The sequence below is a fragment of the Pan paniscus genome, chromosome 14 (assembly GCF_029289425.2).
Source record: "Pan paniscus chromosome 14, NHGRI_mPanPan1-v2.0_pri, whole genome shotgun sequence".
Lineage (NCBI taxonomy): Eukaryota > Metazoa > Chordata > Mammalia > Primates > Hominidae > Pan > Pan paniscus.
The window spans coordinates 34,966,612-34,983,975 of record NC_073263.2 but is presented as its reverse complement, the minus strand read 5'-3'; the positions used below and the strand labels follow the sequence as shown (position 1 = coordinate 34,983,975).

The window sequence follows — 17,364 nt, the reverse complement described above, 5'->3', positions numbered from 1 at the left end:
TAGCCTTATTTTGCTATATATAATAACACAAAAAGCTGGTTGGGTGCAGTGGCTCACGCCTGTAATCCCAGCACTTTGGGAGGCCGAGGTGGGCGGATCACGAGGTCAGGAGATGAGACCATCCTGGTTAACACGGTGAAACCCCGTCTCTACTAAAAATGCAAAAAATTAGACGGGCGTGGAGCCAAAAGCCTGTAGTCCCAGCTACCCGGGAGGCCCAGGCAGGAGAATGGCGTGAACCCGGGAGGCAGAGCTTGCAGTGAGCCGAGATCGTGCCACTGCACTCCAGCCTGGGCAACAGAGTGAGACTCCGTCTCAACAAACAAACAAAAACACAAAAAGCCAAAACCAAAACACATGAAAATAAGCAGAAAAACTGAAATACTGGAAATATTGCAAGATTTGACCTGGCATTAATGCGTAAGTTAGAAACGAATGCATCTGAATCCCTCAAGAATTTGACTGCTTAATAAATGTTTTCATATTTACATTCAAACACCTGCTTTGGCAGGTGACAATTAATATAAAATTATCTGAACTGAAAGCAAATTTTATACATGCATACACCACCCACACCCACACAAACACACAGACATGAAATACTTTTATATCACTTGAAGCTGAAATTCAATTTAGAAGAAAGCATTGTAATATACTGTGTTCTGTATTAGGATATGCCTTCAAGGAGCAGCATTAACTAGGAAAATGTCTTCATATCTCATTTGGGGTGGTGGATATATTCCTGGAAATGGGAGCCTTATAAATCAGTCCTATATGGTGTTGTATTATATTTTTAGGGGACATTATGGTGTCGGAACATAGACAATGGCTCTCCAAATGATGTCATGCCTTTGGTCGAAAGTGTACAATACTTTTGGTCAATTCACCCAGGCCCAGACCATAGAACTTCCAACAGTCCATTACTGCATACTGATGTTTGCTCAACCATTTTGTTGTTGTTGTTTGAGACAGGGTCTCATTCTGTCACCCAGGCTGGAGTACAGTGGCATGATCACAGCTCACTGCAGCATCGACCTCCCAGGCTCAAGCAATCATTCTGCCTCAGCTTCCTGAGTAGGTGGGACCACAGATGTATACCACAATGCCTGGCTATTTTTTTATTGTTATTTTTATTTTGTAGGGATGGGCTCTTACTATATTCTCAGGCTGGGCTTGGACTCCTGAGCTCAAGTGATCCTCCCACCTTGGCCTTCCAAAGTGCTGGGATTATACGCATGAGCCACTGTGCCCAGCCTCAACCATTTTCTTGCAAGTACATCTGGCTGTCATACAACTTGCATTGTAAAATAGTTGGCTTTTTTCCTTTTTCTCTTTGCAGTTTGTATACTTCTTTTTCTCAGTGAATATAGGCTAATTCTGTTTGCTAAAATATGACAAAATGGACTCAAAGGCCGCCAGAGTAAAAACACATGTTGAGGAACATAGTCACATCACAATACCATTACAGAGCATCACTGGCTAAGAGGTATAGTCTGTCATCCTAGCTCCTACTGCATAACCACATTTAGAGCACATGGTTAATGCATACCTTAAATGTATAAAGTAATAGATTGTTAAACATATATTTTGATAAATACTTCAGAGACAAATAGTATTATTACAAATCAATGCTACATTGGAGGGGAGGGGAATTAAATGGGTTCCATGTGTATTTTTCTTCCACTGGCCCATAGATAATTATTATTTCTGGAATAAAAGATTAGGGATAGATCACTGAATGCTTCAGAATCTTATCTTAATTCTATTTGATTTTTGGTGATATAAAGCCAGCCCAAGAGTAATCTTCTGAGGGTAGCTATCTTTATAACTTGTTTGCTTCTTGGCAAACAGAAATATAGAGCTTGCATCATTTGAGAACAAAAGAGGGAAATCCAATGATTAATAATTCAGAAATCTCTCCTGAGGTCTTCTCAGCTATATTTCTGGACTTTGCCTGAATACTATTAACTGAACATTTCTCTTACTGAGCGAATTGTCTCTTGCTCCTTCTCCTCCTCCTATTTTGGCCAACCATGTACTTTAGCAGAAACCTAGGAATTCATCCTGCATGGTGACTGCCACTGCCCTAGTTCAGGCCATCACTGTTTTTGGTCTAGAGGGTGTCAACAGCTGCCTTACTCACACCGCCTTCCATACTTTTGTCAGAGTGATTTTTATAAAACACAAATAAATTGAGGACATTTACCTATTAAAATTATTCACTAACTCCTCCCAATCAAGAACACCTAATGCAAGACTTAGACTGGAGGATAAAATCCAAACTTCTTAGCATGGCTTACCAAGACCTTTTATCCTCTCATTACCAGTTCTGTGTTTTCACCACACCTTCCTCAGCAATACTGGACCACTTATAGCTTCCAAAATATGTCATGCTTTCACATACCTCTTTACCCATGCTAATGTTATTCCCTCTGCAGGGTATGTTCCTACCTTTCCTCCTTGGCCTGGCTAATTGCTACTTGCTCTTAAAAACTCACTTCCTTCAGTTGCCTTTCCTAACAAACCCTACTGCACGTTAACAGCTTACACATAATTCAACTGCACTGTATAGGTGTTACCTACTATGTGTCTGTCCTCAGTCCCATTTCTGTAGCTTCAGTGCCTGGCGCCCAGCAGTTGTGCCACAAACATGTGCTGAACTGAAGTTCAAGTTCACCCCACCACCCCATTCCCTTCTCTGATTTCTTAAGAGCACTTGTGTACTCTTTCCCTTATGCTTCCACCATACCTCATAAACCCTGCTACTGCATAATTTATAGATATTGTAACTGCTTGCGTATTTAACTCCACAAAAGCCTCCAAGTTCCTTCATGACTGGAAACATGTTTTTGTCTTGGTATTTTCAGTACTTAGCACGCTGCCTAGCACAGAGCAAGCCCTCATAAATCCTGAATAAATGTATAAACTCAGACATTACAGTTACCCCTGCATATTTCAAAGTCTGAAGTTCCCAGGATATCTCAGAGTCTCAGTGATTTGCCTTTAGTTTGGGGCAAGCCGGAGAATCTATGTATTTACATGAAAAGGAACTTGGTTTTTTACAATAAAGTCAAAAAAGCCTTTTAAGTGTGAGTAATCTAATAAAGCAAGTTTTTCCTTATATAAAAATCATGGGTAATCTTTGTCAGTAAAAAAGCTTTATGTTACTTTTTTGTATTACCAAAATAAAAATCTACCAAGAAGAAAATGTAGTAGAAGAAAGGTGAGCTCTGAAATGTATATCAAGCTTTCAATTTTATCCCCTCTGGTTTTAAAGCAGTAAAACAATCATGACTTTAAAAGATATATAGTAAACTAATCCATATCAACACACTAAGCTTATCATCCTTGTTGACGTGTTATCAGTTTGCAGCTCAGCAAACTTCCTGATTTCATGGTACTGCACCAAACATTTATCTAAATTAAAGTGTATGAGATCTAAAGGTGCTTTTCAATCACAATATCCTTTATGAATTAGAGTTTCATTCATCAAAATTACAGGCAAAAAGAGTAAGGTCTCAAAGGGCTGTCTCATTACAAGGCTTGTAAACACTGTCCTTAGAAAGAATTGGTTTAACACCCAACAAATCAAAATCTGATTGGGAAGAGAATTTATTTGAGATCATCTATCTTCAGAAGACATGTTGGACTGAGTGCACTTTTTGGCCTCTTTAGCCATTCATCAAGAAATTAACAAGCGAATACCACAAACTACCAGAATGCCTTGGATCTGAAAATGTATATTATGTGTAAAGCTGGGTAGGATAGACATATATGCTATTGCCTATGAATACATTAAAATACCACAAAATTTAAAAGTTTCAGGAGAAAAAATGCCACTGAATTATAGCTCAAGGAAGCTAAATCCAAAACCGCACTTACGTTATTTTCTACATCATGTGACAAATAACCCATGAAAGCACTCTATAGACTGACTTCTTAGTAAATATATATATATATAAAGCTCTGTATATGAAAATGTTATGTAATACAGAATATTGCATCGCAGAAATCTAAAGTTCCTTTTTCATAAAATTTCTATTAATAACCAAGAATCCATGTGAAAAAAGGTATATTTTAAAGGTGAAGTAACAGCAGAACTAAAATGTTTCTAGTATTGTTACTATATTCCAGTATTATTGTTACTCTTACTGATATAGTTTAAATTACCATTTTAAAGTTTTATTGTTATTTTAAATAAGCATAAGTTAAAATACAAAAATGACAAACTGGAGACATTAACTCCTCCTAATGACATCAAAGACTATGTCTACCTGGAATGGCCACAGGATCAAGGCAAAGAAATTAGTTCATGTGCCCTTTATGTTCTTTTCTGTCGATAAATATAAACAATTAATGTAAAGAAAAATACAGTATTTTATTTCTGTTTAAGAAATCCTCCTATAATCAACTCTAAAACATCTATACTAATAAAGAAAAAAGTAATTCACAACAATAGGTTAGCTACAAATCATATGTGTGGCTAACACACAAAGAAAAGAGATATAACCCCATAATAAGCCAGTTTCAGTGTAGACTCAGCTTTTCACCAGCTTATGCTATTATTATTTATATTGATTGTGGAACTATGGGGTTTTCATTTATTGAAAAGTTATATATATAGGTATATTTATATAGATATATAGGTATATATGTGTATCTATCTAATGTATATCAACCATGGAATAATATATTTTCAATGTTATTTTATTTGTGCCATTTAAACATATGGTTTAAAGCTCATGATCTAGCTTCTGCTTATTTAACCTCACTATTTTACTGATTTGGCCTCTTTGCACCTCATGTTCTCTAAAAGCTGAATGTTTTTGTCTGCATACATGCCACATTGTCTCAAATCTTTAAGTCCGACTTATGTAATTTCTTTTACATAAAATCTCTTACATGCCCATTCCTTCAGGATTCAGTCAGGTTGATTATTTCCATCTCTGTATAACATTTATATCTTAGAAACAACAGGTGCTGGAGAGGATGTGGAGAAATAGGAACACTTTTACACTGTTGGTGGGACTGTAAACTAGTTCAACCATTGTGGAAGACAGTGAGGCAATTCCTCAGGGATCTAGAACTAGAAATACCATTTGACTCAGCCATCCCATTACTGGGTATATACCCAAAGGATTATAAATCATGCTGCTATAAAGACACATGCACACGTATGGTTATTGTGGCACTATTCACAATAGCAAAGACTTGGAACCAACCCAAATGTCCATCAATGATAGACTGGATTAAGAAAATGTGGCACATATACACCATGGAATACTATGCAGCCATAAAAAAGGATGAGTTCATGTCCTTTGTAGGGACATGGATGAAGCCGGAAACCATCATTCTCAGCAACTATCGTAAGGACAAAAAACCAAACACCACATGTTCTCACTCATAGGTGGGAATTGAACAATGAGAACACTTGGACACAGGAAGGGGAACATCACACACTGGGGCCTGTTGTGGGGTGGGGAGAGGGGGGAGGGATAGCATTAGGAGATATACTAATGTAAATGACCAGTTAATGGGTGCAGCACACCAACATGGCACATGTATACATATGAAACAAACCTGCACGCTGTGCACATGTACCCTAGAACTTCAAGTATAATATATATACTTGAAGTTTTATATATGTATATATAAAAACATTTATATCTTAGAATTAAGTCATCATATCTTATCATTGTTCAATTTTGGAGTGTTTTTATTTTAGGGATTCTCTACTGGACTTTAATTTCACATGTGAAAATGGTAACAAATGTTTGCTGAGTAAATGAAAACACATAAACACACTTCACATATTAGTCATTTTACATGCACATTAGTTAAGTTACTTTTCTTTTCATATACTTTACAGTTTCCTCATAAGTGGGAGAGTTGGACTATTTGATTTGCCATTCATAAATTATTGTTCCCCACTAATATCCATTAGAAACATTAAAAAAATTCAGACCAATCTCTTAATTTCAGTTTCCAAATTTGTAGAAGAGTAATATTAAGTATTTTCCACATTTTCTTTCACAGGATTATTGCAAAGTTAAAATGAGACAATGGAAATGTGTGGAGGTTATTTACATAGTAAGCTTTCAAAAATGTTTATTAAAATTTTGATAAAATAAATAAGAAAACAAGAGGATAAAAAGTATACTGAGTACATAATTAAAACTGAAAAAGAACATAGTTAATGCTTTATTGCTTATAATAGTGTTGCATAAGAGTTACGTAAAGAGGGGGAAAAAAAGCTGGCTTATCTGAGGATTCAAAAACTCAAGATAAAGCATGAGTCTATGGTCTTGGCACAATGCCTATCCAACATCAGGTATTCAACAAGTGATAATTTCCTTTCCTTCAGTTGGAGTTACTATTCTTCCTTCCACCATGCTGTTATAACAGTGTTCGTATTCATTAAAACATGAATGAGCCTTCAGCTCCTCCACTAGATTGGATGCTCCCTGAAGACAGGAATGATAGCATGAAGTACAGGTGTTAGGAAGTACTTTGGAAATTGAATGTAGTATAAATAGCTTACATTTTAAATGTAATGTAGGTTTTCCATAACTATTTTATTCATTTAAAGATATTAAATAAAATTACATAAAGCACCAATGTATTTGACATGTACTTCTGATTTTGCATACAGATATTTAATTATATAAATATGTTTAGTATCTTGGATATTTGAAGGAAAAGAACTGCTTTCTCAAGAAGAGATAATGCATTTAATATAGGCTTCTTTTCATCTTTGGAAAAAGATCTTTGGGAGGACACTGGCAGAATAGAAATCTGGTCTAATTTTATTTTTACCTACATGTATTATCAGGTAATTCTGTTTCTAAACATTCAGAAATCTGTTGAACAGGATGGCATTCTTTTTCAAAGAAGAAATTCTTTTCATTATACGCCATTTCTCAATATTTTTTTTAGCTTGTTCAATGTATTTTGACGAAGTCTACCACTCTTTTAGTAGAATAAAATGTTGCAATTCATTTCCAAACCTAAATACTTTTCAAAGTGCATTAATTACATGAATACTTTGAGAAATTTTAAAGATTACTTTTTCTCATTAAAACTTAAGTCTGAGCAACAAATACCTACCTTTTCAGACCAGTGCTTTTAGTAAGTCTAAATGGTGCTGTTTAATTTCCACTAAAAGTAAAAAGATTTAAGGTAAATATACCTCTCAGAAAATTACAATAGATATGATGACATAATCTTGTGCAATAATATGTATGAATCAATCTATTACTGGGAAGTTTACAATTTTGAACATTTCAAAAAAACCTGAAAGAATGCTTTTTCTTATACTGAGGAACCTATTGTTCGAAAACATTTTATGCTTACCTTAGTGTATCTGTGAGATAAAAGTAATAGACACACACTAGAACAGTCTACTGTAACAATCATTTACTAATAAGTAAATATTTTTCTTTGTAAATCATATAAATTCAAATTTTAATTTTGTGTTTGACTTTATTAAGTGCGTCCTTCCTTAAGAAACAAATTACGATAATAGGAAAGATCACTTTTCTAACGAAGATTAAGGACAAAAAATTAAATCATCTTCTTTATAAAGTAGCATTTTTTTTAAAAAGGAGAAGAAAACAGGTCTTTCAATAGAAAAATCCCAATGGCAAAACTGTTAGTGATACTGAATAAAAACACTAAATTAGAATGACCAGAAATCTCAAGCATTTTCTCAATCTTTTATACCTGATACTGAGTCAGAAGCCTCACTTTATCAATATAAAATTATTTTATGAAAGCAAGTATTTCTACACATGAAATAGACTGTTCCTATTTGTTGTTCCAAATACATTTTAGGTAAAAATCTGAGTATTTACTAAGCAAATTTAATAAATACAGATATAAAGTCTGGATAGTTCAACCATCCAATTCCTCCTTTCTTAGTTGTGGATATTTTAGTTTGAATGAGTTGGATCTAACCATGATTCCCACTTCAATTTAATTTTGTTGACAGAGAATATATTGAATAATCCAAAATAGATATTATCTATACCACTATAAAATTAAAAACCCAAGACACCAGCTTCAAATTTATAATAAACTTGGTTCAAAAATGCTATTCCTTACGTGGATCAGTAATTCATGGCACTTATGGTCCATTTTAGCACATGACTATATTCCATAAAAGTCAGAGTACAGCATCTTATGTAATTTTACCAAAAAGGAACTTGTACAGACTTTTGTTTTAAACTAGATATAAATATTACGTCTTTAGGTAGGCTGTGTTTTGAAAAGCTGGGGGAAAACAGTTCAGTGGTATAGTAAATGTGCAGCATTAGCAATCTGGGAATTAACACATGGAAATTACTCCAAGTGTTAAATTTTTATTCAGATTAGTTATGCTTGTAAATAATTTATTGGAATTTAAGAAAGAAGAGAAGAAAATGGCTACCTAACACCAACAGTTATTGCTCACTGGAAAAGGACATCAAGGACACTTGCAAGCAAAAGAATTGGATCAATATTAACGTGATTTTCATTTCATGCTTCCCCAACTCCAGTAAGCTGACAATATACTCTGATTATGTGAACTGCCCCAGAGTAACAGAGAAAAGGTTATTAGAGCAAGAGGTGGAAATGGAATGCACTTTTTATATTGACAGGCCTGCTAATAGAGTATACTGATTTTCAAAGACATGCAATTCATTTTTACAATTTGGTTCTGACAGCAAAAATGGAATTTCATTTATTCCTAATTCAAAATATTCATAGGTAAGCAATATTTTTTAGAGCAGACCAACAAACGGGAAATTCATAAACAGTATTTTTAAACAGAGAAATGCAATTAAAAAAGTGCAAGAAAATATTATTGAATTTAAGTGAAGCACTATATAAGTATGAAATGTTAACTTAATAATCTTCTTAATGGAGTCAACGTAGAAAACTGCATTCTATGCTTTCTAAAGAAAATTTGATAAACCATATTTTAAGAATATACGTGACGGTAAACGCAGACTCTCCACATTTTAGATGGGATATTACTCAACAGGATTTTGATTAGCCATGAAGTTAAGATTTTTAATTATTTAAAATGAGATTTCATTATACTAAAAATCGCAGGGCACATTTTACTTGTAAAAAAACGTAATAAAACATATAGAAAACTTGGGTCATTTTGGAACTCTCTAAATATCATAAAGAGCAGAGATGATGCACTATTCATCTTTGTGACTATATGAGTACATTGCATAGCGTTTGGTCCCTATGATAAAATACACACAGAAAAAGACTAACATTAAATAAATACATGAAAATGATAAAGACAGTTATCTTTATGTGGATGACTTCTTCAAATTTTTTTGGCACTTTTGTTGGTATTTCCTATAATGAGCATATGTTTTTCTGAAAGAAAGCAAGAAAAGGAGGGAGGCAGGGAGGGAGGCACAAAGGAAAGGAACCTGCATCATGTACCAATACGGGTAGATGGCTAGTGAGCAGCAGAATGTGAATTAGAAAGTTTGGCAACTATTAGAATGAAAAAAAAGATTAACTGGACAACTTGAGAGTGGGCTGACAGGGTGGGGAGACTTTCTTGCACAGTAAGTGACATTACCTCAGTGTCTTCTTCTTTTTTTTTTTCACATCTAGCATTCCTTGTTTACTAGAGTTTTAAACTACTTCCATTCCATGTGTTTTCAAATAGGAGACAAGTTTATTTTTCCATCTTGCAGATAGCATATGCACTAAGACAATATTCTCAGTTTTTGATCTCAATCCAATCATTTAGTGATTTTGGTATCCCCATGGCACATTTAGTAAATTTATAAACCTGACAATTCCCTAATTGATCACTGTGATGGAGCAGCAATTTTTGTGAAGGTGGCCTGGGTCATGAAGGTAGGGGAAGGAACCAGCAAGAAGTCAAAGAATTAAGGTGGCATTAATGACAACATGGCCTTCATTTGGGATATGGCATATCCCAAACATATAGGCTTTGATAGGTCATGCAAGTTAGCATTTATATTGTATTTTAATTACATTATGCCAAAAATGAATGGTGGTTTTGCTCTACACAGCATTAACAACCAGAAATCAGATTACTATAGATTAGAATTTTCAATGGAGAATTTATAGTAAGAATTTTAAAAATGTGAGGGAGAAAATCATGTTTGTACAGACAATTTAAGGAAAATAAATGGAGACAATAAATATGGGCTGGTTTTCCATGAGAGGCTTGGTGTCTTCTTTTAAGTATATCACAAAGTCCAATGCGGACAATTCACTTTAAAAGTGTGAGATGATGGAAAATGGGGGTAGGAGATTTTTGAGACAGGTAAACAATTGGCCCAGAGACATGGAAGAAAGAGAAAATTTTAAAAGTCTCTTTAATTATTAAAAAATGAAATACATAAGTGATGGTGCTGATACAGATTATCTAAAAGCACTTTTTAAAACACCAAAACATTTAAAAATGTTTTCCTAAATGGCATAGAATACATATCCTGGGAATGATACTAAGTTAATCTGTTCTGATGTATCTTTACAGACGATAGGCTGTAAGCGCCAACCAAATATTAGCAGGTAAACTTTACAGCAGGGAAATGTTCGGTAATGCCCTCATAGTTAAGGAAATTCCAAATGTATTTACTACAACACACTGTAGAGTAAGAGACTGGTATTTGGGTTGACTTTTAGCTCTATCTATCACTTATTATTTGGCATGTCCCCTAATTTCTATGGTTTGTCATTTTCCAAATAAAAATTGTTTAACGACAATCCCCTTCACAGCAGGGCCACAACTGTGTTTCAGCCTCATCTTCATACCATTTCCCCACACTATCCTGTGTTCCATCATTTAGTACCATTTTCCATTCCTTGAATACATTATGTTGTATTATGTGGTCCCTTTTTCCACAATGCCACTCTCCCACTCATTGGCTTGGGAAGACTTCCATTCATCCTTTCGACTCCAGCTAAAATATATTTCTTCAGTTAGGCGACCCTCTTTACTGAGCTCCCATAACATTTTTAATATACTTTGATGAAAATATTACAATTGTATATTATAATCACTTGTAAATGTGATTGTGTGTACACTTTACCAAAAATTAGTCTAAAAGAAGCAAGATTCTGAACAATGATCTAAATTAGTTCCATGACAGTCAGAAATGATTTGGAAATACCATCCTTCTAGACCTAGTTTATAGAAAATCCATCCTTCAGTGTTGTTACCCAAAGTGATGAATGGTGTGGTTAAAATCTGTTTGTATACCTTAAAATTAATCAGTTATCGGGCTGGGCATGGTAGCTCATGCCTGTAACCCCAGCACTTTGGGAGGCCAAGACGGGTGGATCACCTAAGGTCAAGAGTTCGAGACCAGCCTGGCCAACATGGTGAAACCCTGTCTCTACTAAAAATACAAAAATTAGCTGCGCGTGGTGGCGCATGCCTGTAATCTCAGCTACTCAGGAGGCTGAGGTGGGAGAATCGCTTGAACCTGGGAGGTGGCGGTTGCAGTGAACCAAGATCGCACCATTGCACTCCAGCCTGGGCAACAAGAGTGAAACTCCGTCTCAAAAACAAAAACAAAAAAAATCAATCAATTATAAATTAAATAAAAAAATAGCAACTGAGTAATAAGCACAAAGAATTGTATTAATGTGAATGTTCCAAATGGAACTGATAGAAGATCTGATTCTTTTTTTTTTCTAAAATGCAAATTCAATTATTTATTTTTTATTATACTTTAAGTTCTAGGATACATGTGCACAACGTGCAGGTTTGTTACATATGTAAACATGTGCCATGTTGGTGTGCTGCACCCATTAACTTGCCATTTACATTAGATATATCTTATCCTCAAATGGTTTTTGTTTTATCTAGGAATATGAGACATCTAAAATAAAAATACCTTCTGAAACATTTATGAAGTGACTTGTCATCAAATGCCAAATATTAAGGCCATTCAAAGGAGTAAGGGTCGTTTATGTCTCCATGCCATGGTAATTTCTGTTATGACCTCTGCCTTTACTCCCTGATAACCTGGCAAATTCATAATCAAGTCTTGAGACAATTCATAAGCCTTTACTTGTACGAAGCCTACTCCAACCAGACTCAGTAAGTCACTGTCTCTCCCTGTGCCCCTTTAGGAACTACTACATCCCTCTATGATAACTTTATTTTCTTTATTCCTTTCCACTGGACTAGGGTTATTCAAACTTCGGTACTATTGATATTTCGTGCTGGAATTTTGCTGTTGTCATTGTTGTGGGGAGCTCTCCTGTATGTGGTAGGATATTTTAGGCAGCATTCCTGGTTTCTACCAATTAGATGCCAGCAGTGCACTCCTACCCCTGCCCCTGTTGGGAATCACCACAGTAAACTATGTGCTGTTAGATGGAAGAAACTGATTGTCTCAGTCTCCAAATCCAGCAGCTAGCACGTGCATAGTATGTAGAAGTTATTCAATAACTGCTTTTAAATTAATAAAGTTACACAAGTCCTCTGAATCTGTTTAAAATCTACAATCTGAACCTTCAACAGAAAACTAAGTGGCCTCTTAGAACATTTATTAATATGAAAATGCTACATAATATCTGTCAAATGTATTTTATAAGAATATTTTGTAACTTAGCCTTTATATAACCCATTGAAATTATTTTAAGAGACTGTAAAAACCATAGGGTGAAGACAAGGCTATGATACTAAAATATGACACTGACACCAAAAAGAGCTGACAGACACTTCCTGCATGTCTTTCTCTCTCTCTTTCTAAAAATTTACATCATTAACTTTCAATAAATTATTTAAACCATAACCAGATTATCTATTTCATTTCAAATAAGGAGATCCAATTAATAATACACCAACTAAAATGGAGTTATCAATGAACAATAATGAAGATGTTTACTAGAGTCTCTACATAATACAACCAATAGGTTATTAGGTTTTACAAAATCAAGTCATCTCTCTCACATGTTGTAAGAACTATAAAGTCTTGAAAAATGAAGTCAGATTACTTGATAGCTTCTTTCTCAACAATTGTATAGCTGTCTTAGTATTTTTCTATTCTCACTGCCTTTCTTATTCTTGATGACTGAAAGTAGCACATTACAGTAGCCATGCATATACCATCAAAACTAATTTAATTCCAGATTCATTACAGAGCTGCTTTTTATTCATCAAGGTCATAACTTGATGGCTTCACAAGCTTAGATAAATCAGGTGTTAAGCAGACACATCTCTGAGGAACATAAGAATGTTCTCATTTGCAGTTCTCAGCATATCTTATTATTTATTGCCAAAGAAATGACTGATTAACTTTGTCATTTTTGCTCCGTGTTTTTTTTTTCCTCAGGCTGAAGCAGCCTGCTCTCTTCTACGATGCCTGATCAGACCTATTTAAGATGCTGTCTTTGATCACAGACATGGAGGCGCTTGCAGTCTTAGGTTTTGATGAAACATTGTTCCACTGTAATTTTATGAAAGGGCAACAGAGGCCTAAATAATAATTGACAGTCAACAAAGACAATCAAACTTAAGATTTTGTACCATTCTTCGACAACTACAATATTGACATGCTAGAAATGCACCAGAATTTGACTAGTCTAGGTTTTATTTTAATATATAAACAATATACAAAACCCTCCTTTTTCAATCATTTCCCTATTAGCTCATTTACTCAAAAGAAAAAGAATTCTGCAGATCAGAAGATGAGTTTATGAGTTTTAAAATATTTTCCTTATACTGTTCCATTGCTATGGTCCATAAAATTCATGGTAATCAATTAAATTTTCACTTGTATGAGATTTTACTATTAGAAAACACCTAAATAACACATTAAATACACGCAAAATTAGAACACTAACCATCAGGGAAAAAATGACCTGCCTCTAGGTTTTCATTAATCACATTCCAACACCAGAGGCTGAAAGTATATCAAATCACACAAAATCTTTTGCATATGACAACCTCATAAATTATTCAACTCATTAGTATTACTAAAAAAGCATGAAAAACTCCATCAGTATAAAGGATATTTTCCAACTGAAAAAGGTCAACCAAGTTTTAATAATGAAATTGAAGGGAAAGCTTTTCAAAGTAAATATGAAATAAAATTATTATCCTTTATTTCCTTGAAATTATATCCAATTCTGATTGTTTGCTCATTTAAAAGAAAGCATTGCCAATATATTATTAATATATTTGAGGCACCAAATAAATTGCCTGAAAATAATGTCATGAAATCCAAATGATGGCTAAATGTTCCTTCCCATCACATGAAAATGTAACTGTAATTTAAAATGTTTAGTTGAATTTAGGATATTAGAAAAAATCAAATGACTCAAGATATTTTTATTAAAACATGAAGTCTGCAAAATCAGTTTCACTTCTATTACACTAATAAAGGCTTATATTCTTGAACTACAGTATACTTACTACATTAATAGATAAGACGAAATCAATGGTTCAAATCCCAGGGATTGCTTTGATGGTCATGTAAAAATTTTCTTTCTAAGTAATTTAAGCTTGTTCTCCCAGTGTAGACAACATGTTGAAAATTCTGAAAACTTTGATAACTAATTCAAATACTTCTAGACATTCTGAAAGTTCCATCTATAAAATGTTCTTTTGTACCTAAAATCTTTTTTGTTGCTACCATGTGGATCAATATAAAATTTTTTGACCAAAGTTTTCAGCAGAAATTCTACACAGTTAGCACTTAACTTTCAAAGCAGATTTTTTTTTTTTTTTGAGACGGAGTCTCCCTGTCGCCCAGGCTGGAGTGCATTGGCGCGATCTAGGCTCACTGCAAGCTCCGTCTCCCGGGTTCATGCCATTCTCCTGCCTCAGCCTCCCAAGTAGCTGGGACTACAGGTGCCCGCCACCATGCCTGGCTAATTTTTTGTATTTTTAGTAGAGACAGGGTTTCACCATGTTAGCCAGGATGGTCTTGATCTCCTGACCTCGTGATCCACCCGCCTCAGCCTCCCAAAGTGCTGGGATTACAGGCGTGAGCCACTGCGCCCGGCCTTCACAGTAGAATTTAACAACAGGGAAATTGAAATAGTGTCATTATTTAACACAGAGGAAGAGATCAGTTGAATTTCAATTTATTCTAGTAGTTTAGTCAGAATTTGCAGGTTTGTGCTATCAATATACTCTTAATCTACATCTATACAACTCCAAAACATTAAGTCATTTGGATGTTAGTCTATACAATGCCAGACTTCAAAATACTTAAACACATTTAAATGTTTAACGGCAGACGGAATATCCAGACGTCAGGCTATTTTTTTTAACTTTTACATGGACGTCCTGGCAATTTGTATATACAAAATCTTTCTTTAAAATATATGAAATCTGTTTTCTTTTTTTTGAGTCCATTCTTTTTTTTTTTGAAACCAGTCTTCCCACAATATTATATTGCTTTTCAGATTTTCCAAAGAAAACTGTGGTGAATAATTTAAAATAGCTTTTTTTCCCCCGTCTTTTAAGTCATTTCCTTGGGTCAAGTTCCTAGATAGGGAATTGTTGGGTCAAAGATTATCAGCATTTTTGAGACTCTTGATGTGCATTGGCAAAATGTTTTGCAAAGGATTTGTTTCCAGCAATCCTCATTTACATTGTTTCAGCAACGTACATGAGATTCTTTTTATTTTTTACTGCAAACCCACTAATACCTAATATTACAAGAAAAAGGTTTCTAAGCTCATTTACAGTGGATAAATGATTTATTCTGTACTTTTTTAAATTGCTTTTTCTTTTAATTCAACTTGCAGGGATAAAATTTAAACAATATCTGAAATAATTTCAAACTAACAGAAACATTTCAAATATAGTACAAAACTCCCATTTTTATCCTTATCCAGGTTTTCCCAATATTAACAAGTATCTACACCCCCCCCCCACCCCACTCATGCACATATCCATTATCACTAATCTTTTGAAAACCTTTTGAGAAGTTGCAGGTATGGCACCCTATTACCCCTAACTACTACGTTGTATTTCTCAAAACAAGAACATTCCTGTCTAAGTACCATCAACCCTCCAACTCTGGAAGTTAGCATTGATAACAATACTGCCATCCAGATCATGGACCCCAGTCAAATTTTACCAACTGCCATCATCTAGAAAAATGTGCTGTAAGGCCGAGCGCAGTGGCTCACGCCTGTAATCCCAGCACTTTGGGAGGCCGAGGTGGGTGGATCACCTGAGGTCAGGAGTTCGAGACCAGCCTGGCCAACACAGTGAAACCCTGTCTCTACTAAAAATTCAAAAGAGTTAGCCGGGCGTGGTGGCAGGCGCCTGTAATCCCAGCAGGAGAATCGCTTGAACCCAGGAGGTGAAGGTTGAAGTGAGCTGAGATCGCGCCATTGCACTCCAGCCTGGGCAACAAGAGTGAAATTCCGTCACAACAAACAAACAAACAAACAAACAAACGTGCTGTAATAATCTATCTTATCTTTTTTGGTCTTCTTCAGTTTGGAATATTTTCTCAGTCTTTCCTTATCTTTTGGGTCCTTGGCAGTACAAAATCTGTTTTGAATTAAGTTTTTCAACATTTACTGGATTAAGTGCTTTGTAATAATTATTGACATGTACTTCCTATTTCTTCTGAAGAGATATTTTCTATATAGGTTAGAGTGCACATTAAGAGGTAGGAAGAAGGCACAATACTAAATTTCTCTCGTCAATTTGTGATTCTTCCTTCTACTTCTATATATAGATCACTCCAGGGAGAGCTTCCCACTCACCTTCTCTACATCCTCTGTATTTATTCCCAACTCTCCACTCAGTTCTAAAGTCCATAGACTTGTGAACTGTGAGGAAGGTTAGAGGATAATTGTTTTTGGAGATAAAATTGTTTTAGTTCTCTTTAGTCTTCCACTCCCTGACCTCAGAATGACCATGGAGTAACTCCAATAGTACCATGTCGATTCTCTGAATATTTTACTGTGTAGATGTGTCATCTTTGTTCTTAATAGGTATAATAAAAACATGCTCCTCTTTTCTTTTATAACAGAACACAACTCAAGAGGGATAGATAATAGGTTCTGAACGTTGCTTATGATCCAGATTGAAAATTCATAAATACTGTATTTTAAAATATAGTACCTATAAAGAATATTTAGTATCACACCTCTTATCTATTTCAAAATTAGGGTATTATTTTTTACTTTAGGTTCATTAACAATAGTTACTATTTTATTAAAATGTAACTATCAGTTTGAAAAAGATTTTATTCAAAGATTTTAAATTTTGTTTCTTATAGGCTTTGACACTGGTTTATTAGAAATTATTTTACAAATTAAACACACAAAGTATTCACTTTTAAGAAGAAATACAAACATTTTTCTAAAAAAAGCCTTGCTTAAAAGTAATCT

At 34.6% G+C, this 17,364-nt stretch overlaps 1 protein-coding gene across 3 annotated transcripts in view; it reads right to left on the bottom strand.

Annotated features, from left to right (window-relative positions):
* NBEA (neurobeachin) overlaps positions 1–17,364 on the bottom strand; it is a 707,824-nt gene that overhangs the window by 219,475 nt on the left and 470,985 nt on the right. The gene's annotated exons all lie outside the window — the stretch shown is intronic.